This window comes from Gobio gobio, assembly GCF_949357685.1.
Source record: "Gobio gobio genome assembly, chromosome: 14".
Lineage (NCBI taxonomy): Eukaryota > Metazoa > Chordata > Actinopteri > Cypriniformes > Gobionidae > Gobio > Gobio gobio.
Genome location: NC_137107.1, coordinates 54,188,757 through 54,197,926, shown reverse-complemented (window position 1 = coordinate 54,197,926; position 9,170 = coordinate 54,188,757). Strand labels below are relative to the sequence as shown.

General features: G+C 50.2%; 1 protein-coding gene across 3 annotated transcripts in view; it reads right to left on the bottom strand.

The window, feature by feature from the left end:
- nup54 (nucleoporin 54) overlaps positions 1–9,170 on the bottom strand; it is a 34,966-nt gene that overhangs the window by 2,600 nt on the left and 23,196 nt on the right. The gene's annotated exons all lie outside the window — the stretch shown is intronic.

Here is a 9,170-nt window from a genome sequence, read left to right as displayed (position 1 = left end):
TCAGTGTGAGGTCAGTCAGTGTGAGATCAGTGTGAGGTCAGTCAGTGTGAGGTCAGTCAGTGTGAGGTCAGTCAGTGTGAGGTCAGTCAGTGTGAGGTCAGTCAGTGTGAGATCAGTCAGTGTGAGATCAGTCAGTGTGAGATCAGTCAGTGTGAGATCAGTGTGAGGTCAGTCAGTGTGAGATCAGTGTGAGGTCAGTCAGTGTGAGGTCAGTCAGTGTGAGATCAGTCAGTGTGAGATCAGTCAGTGTGAGATCAGTCAGTGTGAGGTCAGTCAGTGTGAGGTCAGTCAGTGTGAGGTCAGTCAGTGTGAGGTCAGTCAGTGTGAGGTCAGTCAGTGTGAGGTCAGTCAGTGTGAGATCAGTCAGTGTGAGATCAGTGTGAGGTCAGTCAGTGTGAGATCAGTGTGAGGTCAGTCAGTGTGAGATCAGTGTGAGGTCAGTCAGTGTGAGATCAGTGTGAGATCAGTCAGTGTGAGATCAGTGTGAGGTCAGTCAGTGTGAGATCAGTGTGAGATCAGTCAGTGTGAGGTCAGTCAGTGTGAGATCAGTCAGTGTGAGGTCAGTCAGTGTGAGATCAGTGTGAGGTCAGTCAGTGTGAGATCAGTGTGAGGTCAGTCAGTGTGAGATCAGTGTGAGATCAGTCAGTGTGAGGTCAGTCAGTGTGAGATCAGTCAGTGTGAGATCAGTCAGTGTGAGGTCAGTCAGTGTGAGGTCAGTCAGTGTGAGATCAGTCAGTGTGAGATCAGTGTGAGGTCAGTCAGTGTGAGATCAGTCAGTGTGAGATCAGTCAGTGTGAGATCAGTGTGAGGTCAGTCAGTCAGTGAGATCAGTCAGTGTGAGGTCAGTCAGTGTGAGATCAGTCAGTGTGAGGTCAGTCAGTGTGAGCTCAGTCAGTGTGAGCTCAGTCAGTGTGAGGTCAGTCAGTGTGAGGTCAGTCAGTGTGAGGTCAGTCAGTGTGAGGTCAGTCAGTGTGAGGTCAGTCAGTGTGAGGTCAGTCAGTGTGAGGTCAGTCAGTGTGAGATCAGTGTGAGATCAGTGTGAGGTCAGTCAGTGTGAGATCAGTCAGTGTGAGGTCAGTCAGTGTGAGGTCAGTCAGTGTGAGCTCAGTCAGTGTGAGGTCAGTCAGTGTGAGGTCAGTCAGTGTGAGGTCAGTCAGTGTGAGATCAGTGTGAGATCAGTGTGAGGTCAGTCAGTGTGAGATCAGTGTGAGATCAGTCAGTGTGAGATCAGTCAGTGTGAGGTCAGTCAGTGTGAGATCAGTGTGAGATCAGTCAGTGTGAGATCAGTCAGTGTGAGATCAGTGTGAGATCAGTCAGTGTGAGCTCAGTCAGTGTGAGATCAGTGTGAGGTCAGTCAGTGTGAGCTCAGTCAGTGTGAGATCAGTGTGAGGTCAGTCAGCGTGAGATCAGTGTGAGGTCAGTCAGCGTGAGATCAGTGTGAGGTCAGTCAGCGTGAGATCAGTGTGAGGTCAATCAGTGTGAGATCAGTGTGAGGTCAGTCAGTGTGAGATCAGTGTGAGGTCAGTCAGTGTGAGCTCAGTCAGTGTGAGGTCAGTCAGTGAGATCAGTCAGTGTGAGGTCAGTCAGTGTGAGGTCAGTCAGTGTGAGATCAGTCAGTGTGAGATCAGTGTGAGATCAGTCAGTGTGAGATCAGTCAGTGTGAGATCAGTGTGAGATCAGTCAGTGTGAGGTCAGTCAGTGTGAGGTCAGTCAGTGTGAGGTCAGTCAGTGTGAGATCAGTCAGTGTGAGGTCAGTCAGTCAGTGTGAGGTCAGTCAGTGTGAGGTCAGTCAGTGTGAGATCAGTCAGTGTGAGGTCAGTCAGTGTGAGGTCAGTCAGTGTGAGGTCAGTCAGTGTGAGCTCAGTCAGTGTGAGCTCAGTCAGTGTGAGCTCAGTCAGTGTGAGCTCAGTCAGTGTGAGGTCAGTGTGAGATCAGTCAGTGTGAGATCAGTGTGAGGTCAGTCAGTGTAAGGTCAGTCAGTGTGAGGTCAGTCAGTGTGAGGTCAGTCAGTGTGAGATCAGTCAGTGTGAGATCAGTCAGTGTGAGATCAGTGTGAGGTCAGTCAGTGTGAGATCAGTGTGAGGTCAGTCAGTGTGAGATCAGTGTGAGGTCAGTCAGTGTGAGATCAGTGTGAGATCAGTCAGTGTGAGATCAGTGTGAGGTCAGTCAGTGTGAGATCAGTGTGAGATCAGTCAGTGTGAGGTCAGTCAGTGTGAGATCAGTCAGTGTGAGGTCAGTCAGTGTGAGATCAGTGTGAGGTCAGTCAGTGTGAGATCAGTCAGTGTGAGGTCAGTCAGTGTGAGATCAGTGTCAGATCAGTCAGTGTGAGATCAGTGTGAGGTCAGTCAGTGTGAGATCAGTGTGAGATCAGTCAGTGTGAGATCAGTCAGTGTGAGATCAGTGTGAGGTCAGTGTGAGGTCAGTCAGTGTGAGATCAGTCAGTGTGAGATCAGTGTGAGGTCAGTCAGTGTGAGATCAGTCAGTGTGAGATCAGTCAGTGTGAGGTCAGTCAGTGTGAGGTCAGTCAGTGTGAGATCAGTCAGTGTGAGATCAGTGTGAGGTCAGTCAGTGTGAGATCAGTCAGTGTGAGATCAGTCAGTGTGAGATCAGTGTGAGGTCAGTCAGTGTGAGGTCAGTCAGTGTGAGGTCAGTCAGTGTGAGGTCAGTCAGTGTGAGATCAGTCAGTGTGAGGTCAGTCAGTCAGTGAGATCAGTCAGTGTGAGGTCTGTCAGTGTGAGCTCAGTCAGTGTGAGGTCAGTCAGTGTGAGGTCAGTCAGTGTGAGGTCAGTCAGTGTGAGGTCAGTCAGTGTGAGATCAGTCAGTGTGAGCTCAGTCAGTGTGAGGTCAGTCAGTGTGAGATCAGTCAGTGTGAGCTCAGTCAGTGTGAGGTCAGTCAGTGTGAGGTCAGTCAGTGTGAGGTCAGTCAGTGTGAGATCAGTCAGTGTGAGATCAGTGTGAGCTCAGTCAGTGTGAGGTCAGTCAGTGTGAGGTCAGTCAGTGTGAGGTCAGTCAGTGTGAGGTCAGTGTGAGATCAGTGTGAGGTCAGTCAGTGTGAGATCAGTGTGAGATCAGTCAGTGTGAGATCAGTCAGTGTGAGGTCAGTCAGTGTGAGATCAGTGTGAGATCAGTCAGTGTGAGATCAGTCAGTGTGAGATCAGTGTGAGATCAGTCAGTGTGAGCTCAGTCAGTGTGAGATCAGTGTGAGGTCAGTCAGTGTGAGGTCAGTCAGCGTGAGATCAGTCAGTGTGAGATCAGTCAGTGTGAGTTCAGTCAGTGTGAGGTCAGTCAGTGTGAGATCAGTGTGAGATCAGTCAGTGTGAGATCAGTCAGTGTGAGATCAGTGTGAGATCAGTCAGTGTGAGCTCAGTCAGTGTGAGATCAGTGTGAGGTCAGTCAGTGTGAGCTCAGTCAGTGTGAGATCAGTGTGAGGTCAGTCAGTGTGAGGTCAGTCAGCGTGAGATCAGTGTGAGGTCAGTCAGTGTGAGATCAGTGTGAGGTCAGTCAGTGTGAGATCAGTGTGAGGTCAGTCAGTGTGAGCTCAGTCAGTGTGAGGTCAGTCAGTGAGATCAGTCAGTGTGAGATCAGTGTGAGGTCAGTCAGTGTGAGATCAGTCAGTGTGAGGTCAGTCAGTGTGAGGTCAGTCAGTGTGAGGTCAGTCAGTGTGAGATCAGTCAGTGTGAGATCAGTGTGAGATCAGTGTGAGATCAGTGTGAGGTCAGTCAGTGTGAGATCAGTGTGAGGTCAGTGTGAGGTCAGTCAGTGTGAGATCAGTGTGAGGTCAGTCAGTGTGAGGTCAGTCAGTGTGAGGTCAGTCAGTGTGAGGTCAGTCAGTGTGAGATCAGTCAGTGTGAGATCAGTGTGAGATCAGTGTGAGATCAGTGTGAGGTCAGTCAGTGTGAGATCAGTGTGAGGTCAGTGTGAGGTCAGTCAGTGTGAGATCAGTGTGAGGTCAGTCAGTGTGAGATCAGTGTGAGGTCAGTCAGTGTGAGATCAGTGTGAGATCAGTGTGAAGTCAGTCAGTGTGAGATCAGTGTGAGGTCAGTCAGTGTGAGATCAGTGTGAGATCAGTCAGTGTGAGATCAGTCAGTGTGAGATCAGTGTGAGGTCAGTGTGAGGTCAGTCAGTGTGAGATCAGTCAGTGTGAGATCAGTGTGAGGTCAGTCAGTGTGAGATCAGTCAGTGTGAGATCAGTCAGTGTGAGGTCAGTCAGTGTGAGGTCAGTCAGTGTGAGATCAGTCAGTGTGAGATCAGTGTGAGGTCAGTCAGTGTGAGATCAGTCAGTGTGAGATCAGTCAGTGTGAGATCAGTGTGAGGTCAGTCAGTCAGTGAGATCAGTCAGTGTGAGGTCAGTCAGTGTGAGCTCAGTCAGTGTGAGCTCAGTCAGTGTGAGGTCAGTCAGTGTGAGGTCAGTGTGAGATCAGTGTGAGATCAGTGTGAGGTCAGTCAGTGTGAGCTCAGTCAGTGTGAGGTCAGTCAGTGAGATCAGTCAGTGTGAGATCAGTGTGAGGTCAGTCAGTGTGAGATCAGTGTGAGGTCAGTCAGTGTGAGGTCAGTCAGTGTGAGGTCAGTCAGTGTGAGATCAGTCAGTGTGAGATCAGTGTGAGATCAGTGTGAGATCAGTGTGAGGTCAGTCAGTGTGAGATCAGTGTGAGGTCAGTGTGAGGTCAGTCAGTGTGAGATCAGTGTGAGGTCAGTGTGAGGTCAGTCAGTGTGAGATCAGTGTGAGGTCAGTCAGTGTGAGATCAGTGTGAGATCAGTGTGAGGTCAGTCAGTGTGAGATCAGTGTGAGGTCAGTCAGTGTGAGATCAGTGTGAGATCAGTGTGAGGTCAGTCAGTGTGAGATCAGTGTGAGGTCAGTCAGTGTGAGATCAGTGTGAGGTCAGTCAGTGTGAGGTCAGTCAGTGTGAGGTCAGTCAGTGTGAGATCAGTCAGTGTGAGATCGATCAGTGTGAGATCAGTCAGTGTGAGGTCAGTCAGTGTGAGGTCAGTCAGTGTGAGGTCAGTCAGTGTGAGGTCAGTCAGTGTGAGATCAGTCAGTGTGAGGTCAGTCAGTCAGTGTGAGGTCAGTCAGTGTGAGATCAGTCAGTGTGAGGTCAGTCAGTGTGAGGTCAGTCAGTGTGAGCTCAGTCAGTGTGAGCTCAGTCAGTGTGAGCTCAGTCAGTGTGAGATCAGTGTGAGGTCAGTCAGTGTGAGATCAGTCAGTGTGAGGTCAGTCAGTGTGAGCTCAGTCAGTGTGAGCTCAGTCAGTGTGAGCTCAGTCAGTGTGAGGTCAGTCAGTGTGAGATCAGTCAGTGTGAGATCAGTGTGAGATCAGTCAGTGTGAGCTCAGTCAGTGTGAGGTCAGTCAGTGTGAGGTCAGTCTGTGTGAGGTCAGTCTGTGTGAGGTCAGTCAGTGTGAGGTCAGTCAGTGTGAGGTCAGTCAGTGTGAGGTCAGTCAGTGTGAGCTCAGTCAGTGTGAGCTCAGTCAGTGTGAGATCAGTCAGTGTGAGCTCAGTCAGTGTGAGGTCAGTGTGAGGTCAGTCAGTGTGAGGTCAGTCAGTCAGTGAGGTCAGTCAGTGTGAGATCAGTCAGTGTGAGGTCAGTCAGTGTGAGGTCAGTCAGTGTGAGGTCAGTCAGTGTGAGGTCAGTCAGTGTGAGGTCAGTCAGTGTGAGATCAGTCAGTGTGAGGTCAGTCAGTGTGAGGTCAGTCAGTGTGAGATCAGTCAGTGTGAGGTCAGTCAGTGTGAGATCAGTCAGTGTGAGATCAGTGTGAGATCAGTCAGTGTGAGATCAGTCAGTGTGAGGTCAGTCAGTGTGAGATCAGTGTGAGATCAGTCAGTGTGAGATCAGTCAGTGTGAGGTCAGTCAGTGTGAGATCAGTCAGTGTGAGATCAGTCAGTGTGAGATCAGTCAGTGTGAGATCAGTGTGAGATCAGTCAGTGTGAGATCAGTCAGTGTGAGATCAGTGTGAGATCAGTCAGTGTGAGATCAGTCAGTGTGAGGTCAGTCAGTGTGAGATCAGTCAGTGTGAGGTCAGTCAGTGTGAGATCAGTCAGTGTGAGGTCAGTCAGTGTGAGATCAGTCAGTGTGAGATCAGTCAGTGTGAGATCAGTCAGTGTGAGATCAGTCAGTGTGAGGTCAGTCAGTGTGAGATCAGTCAGTGTGAGGTCAGTCAGTGTGAGATCAGTCAGTGTGAGGTCAGTCAGTGTGAGGTCAGTCAGTGTGAGGTCAGTCAGTGTGAGCTCAGTCAGTGTGAGCTCAGTCAGTGTGAGCTCAGTCAGTGTGAGATCAGTGTGAGATCAGTCAGTGTGAGATCAGTGTGAGATCAGTCAGTGTGAGCTCAGTCAGTGTGAGATCAGTGTGAGGTCAGTCAGTGTGAGCTCAGTCAGTGTGAGATCAGTGTGAGGTCAGTCAGTGTGAGGTCAGTCAGCGTGAGATCAGTGTGAGGTCAGTCAGTGTGAGATCAGTGTGAGGTCAGTCAGTGTGAGATCAGTGTGAGGTCAGTCAGTGTGAGCTCAGTCAGTGTGAGGTCAGTCAGTGAGATCAGTCAGTGTGAGATCAGTGTGAGGTCAGTCAGTGTGAGATCAGTCAGTGTGAGGTCAGTCAGTGTGAGGTCAGTCAGTGTGAGGTCAGTCAGTGTGAGATCAGTCAGTGTGAGATCAGTGTGAGATCAGTGTGAGATCAGTGTGAGGTCAGTCAGTGTGAGATCAGTGTGAGGTCAGTGTGAGGTCAGTCAGTGTGAGATCAGTGTGAGGTCAGTCAGTGTGAGGTCAGTCAGTGTGAGGTCAGTCAGTGTGAGGTCAGTCAGTGTGAGGTCAGTCAGTGTGAGATCAGTCAGTGTGAGATCAGTGTGAGATCAGTGTGAGATCAGTGTGAGGTCAGTCAGTGTGAGATCAGTGTGAGGTCAGTGTGAGGTCAGTCAGTGTGAGATCAGTGTGAGGTCAGTCAGTGTGAGATCAGTGTGAGGTCAGTCAGTGTGAGATCAGTGTGAGATCAGTGTGAAGTCAGTCAGTGTGAGATCAGTGTGAGGTCAGTCAGTGTGAGATCAGTGTGAGATCAGTCAGTGTGAGATCAGTCAGTGTGAGATCAGTGTGAGGTCAGTGTGAGGTCAGTCAGTGTGAGATCAGTCAGTGTGAGATCAGTGTGAGGTCAGTCAGTGTGAGATCAGTCAGTGTGAGATCAGTCAGTGTGAGGTCAGTCAGTGTGAGGTCAGTCAGTGTGAGATCAGTCAGTGTGAGATCAGTGTGAGGTCAGTCAGTGTGAGATCAGTCAGTGTGAGATCAGTCAGTGTGAGATCAGTGTGAGGTCAGTCAGTCAGTGAGATCAGTCAGTGTGAGGTCAGTCAGTGTGAGCTCAGTCAGTGTGAGCTCAGTCAGTGTGAGGTCAGTCAGTGTGAGGTCAGTGTGAGATCAGTGTGAGATCAGTGTGAGGTCAGTCAGTGTGAGCTCAGTCAGTGTGAGGTCAGTCAGTGAGATCAGTCAGTGTGAGATCAGTGTGAGGTCAGTCAGTGTGAGATCAGTGTGAGGTCAGTCAGTGTGAGGTCAGTCAGTGTGAGGTCAGTCAGTGTGAGATCAGTCAGTGTGAGATCAGTGTGAGATCAGTGTGAGATCAGTGTGAGGTCAGTCAGTGTGAGATCAGTGTGAGGTCAGTCAGTGTGAGATCAGTGTGAGATCAGTGTGAGGTCAGTCAGTGTGAGATCAGTGTGAGGTCAGTCAGTGTGAGATCAGTGTGAGATCAGTGTGAGGTCAGTCAGTGTGAGATCAGTGTGAGGTCAGTCAGTGTGAGATCAGTGTGAGGTCAGTCAGTGTGAGGTCAGTCAGTGTGAGGTCAGTCAGTGTGAGATCAGTCAGTGTGAGATCGATCAGTGTGAGATCAGTCAGTGTGAGATCAGTCAGTGTGAGATCAGTGTGAGATCAGTCAGTGTGAGATCAGTCAGTGTGAGGTCAGTCAGTGTGAGGTCAGTCAGTGTGAGGTCAGTCAGTGTGAGATCAGTCAGTGTGAGGTCAGTCAGTCAGTGTGAGGTCAGTCAGTGTGAGATCAGTCAGTGTGAGGTCAGTCAGTGTGAGGTCAGTCAGTGTGAGCTCAGTCAGTGTGAGCTCAGTCAGTGTGAGCTCAGTCAGTGTGAGATCAGTGTGAGGTCAGTCAGTGTGAGATCAGTCAGTGTGAGGTCAGTCAGTGTGAGCTCAGTCAGTGTGAGCTCAGTCAGTGTGAGCTCAGTCAGTGTGAGGTCAGTCAGTGTGAGATCAGTCAGTGTGAGATCAGTGTGAGATCAGTCAGTGTGAGCTCAGTCAGTGTGAGGTCAGTCAGTGTGAGGTCAGTCTGTGTGAGGTCAGTCTGTGTGAGGTCAGTCAGTGTGAGGTCAGTCAGTGTGAGGTCAGTCAGTGTGAGCTCAGTCAGTGTGAGCTCAGTCAGTGTGAGATCAGTCAGTGTGAGCTCAGTCAGTGTGAGGTCAGTGTGAGGTCAGTCAGTGTGAGGTCAGTCAGTCAGTGAGGTCAGTCAGTGTGAGATCAGTCAGTGTGAGGTCAGTCAGTGTGAGGTCAGTCAGTGTGAGGTCAGTCAGTGTGAGGTCAGTCAGTGTGAGGTCAGTCAGTGTGAGATCAGTCAGTGTGAGGTCAGTCAGTGTGAGGTCAGTCAGTGTGAGATCAGTCAGTGTGAGGTCAGTCAGTGTGAGATCAGTCAGTGTGAGATCAGTGTGAGATCAGTCAGTGTGAGATCAGTCAGTGTGAGGTCAGTCAGTGTGAGATCAGTGTGAGATCAGTCAGTGTGAGATCAGTCAGTGTGAGGTCAGTCAGTGTGAGATCAGTCAGTGTGAGATCAGTCAGTGTGAGATCAGTCAGTGTGAGATCAGTGTGAGATCAGTCAGTGTGAGATCAGTCAGTGTGAGATCAGTGTGAGATCAGTCAGTGTGAGATCAGTCAGTGTGAGGTCAGTCAGTGTGAGATCAGTCAGTGTGAGGTCAGTCAGTGTGAGATCAGTCAGTGTGAGGTCAGTCAGTGTGAGATCAGTCAGTGTGAGATCAGTCAGTGTGAGATCAGTCAGTGTGAGATCAGTCAGTGTGAGGTCAGTCAGTGTGAGATCAGTCAGTGTGAGGTCAGTCAGTGTGAGATCAGTCAGTGTGAGGTCAGTCAGTGTGAGGTCAGTCAGTGTGAGCTCAGTCAGTGTGAGCTCAGTCAGTGTGAGCTCAGTCAGTG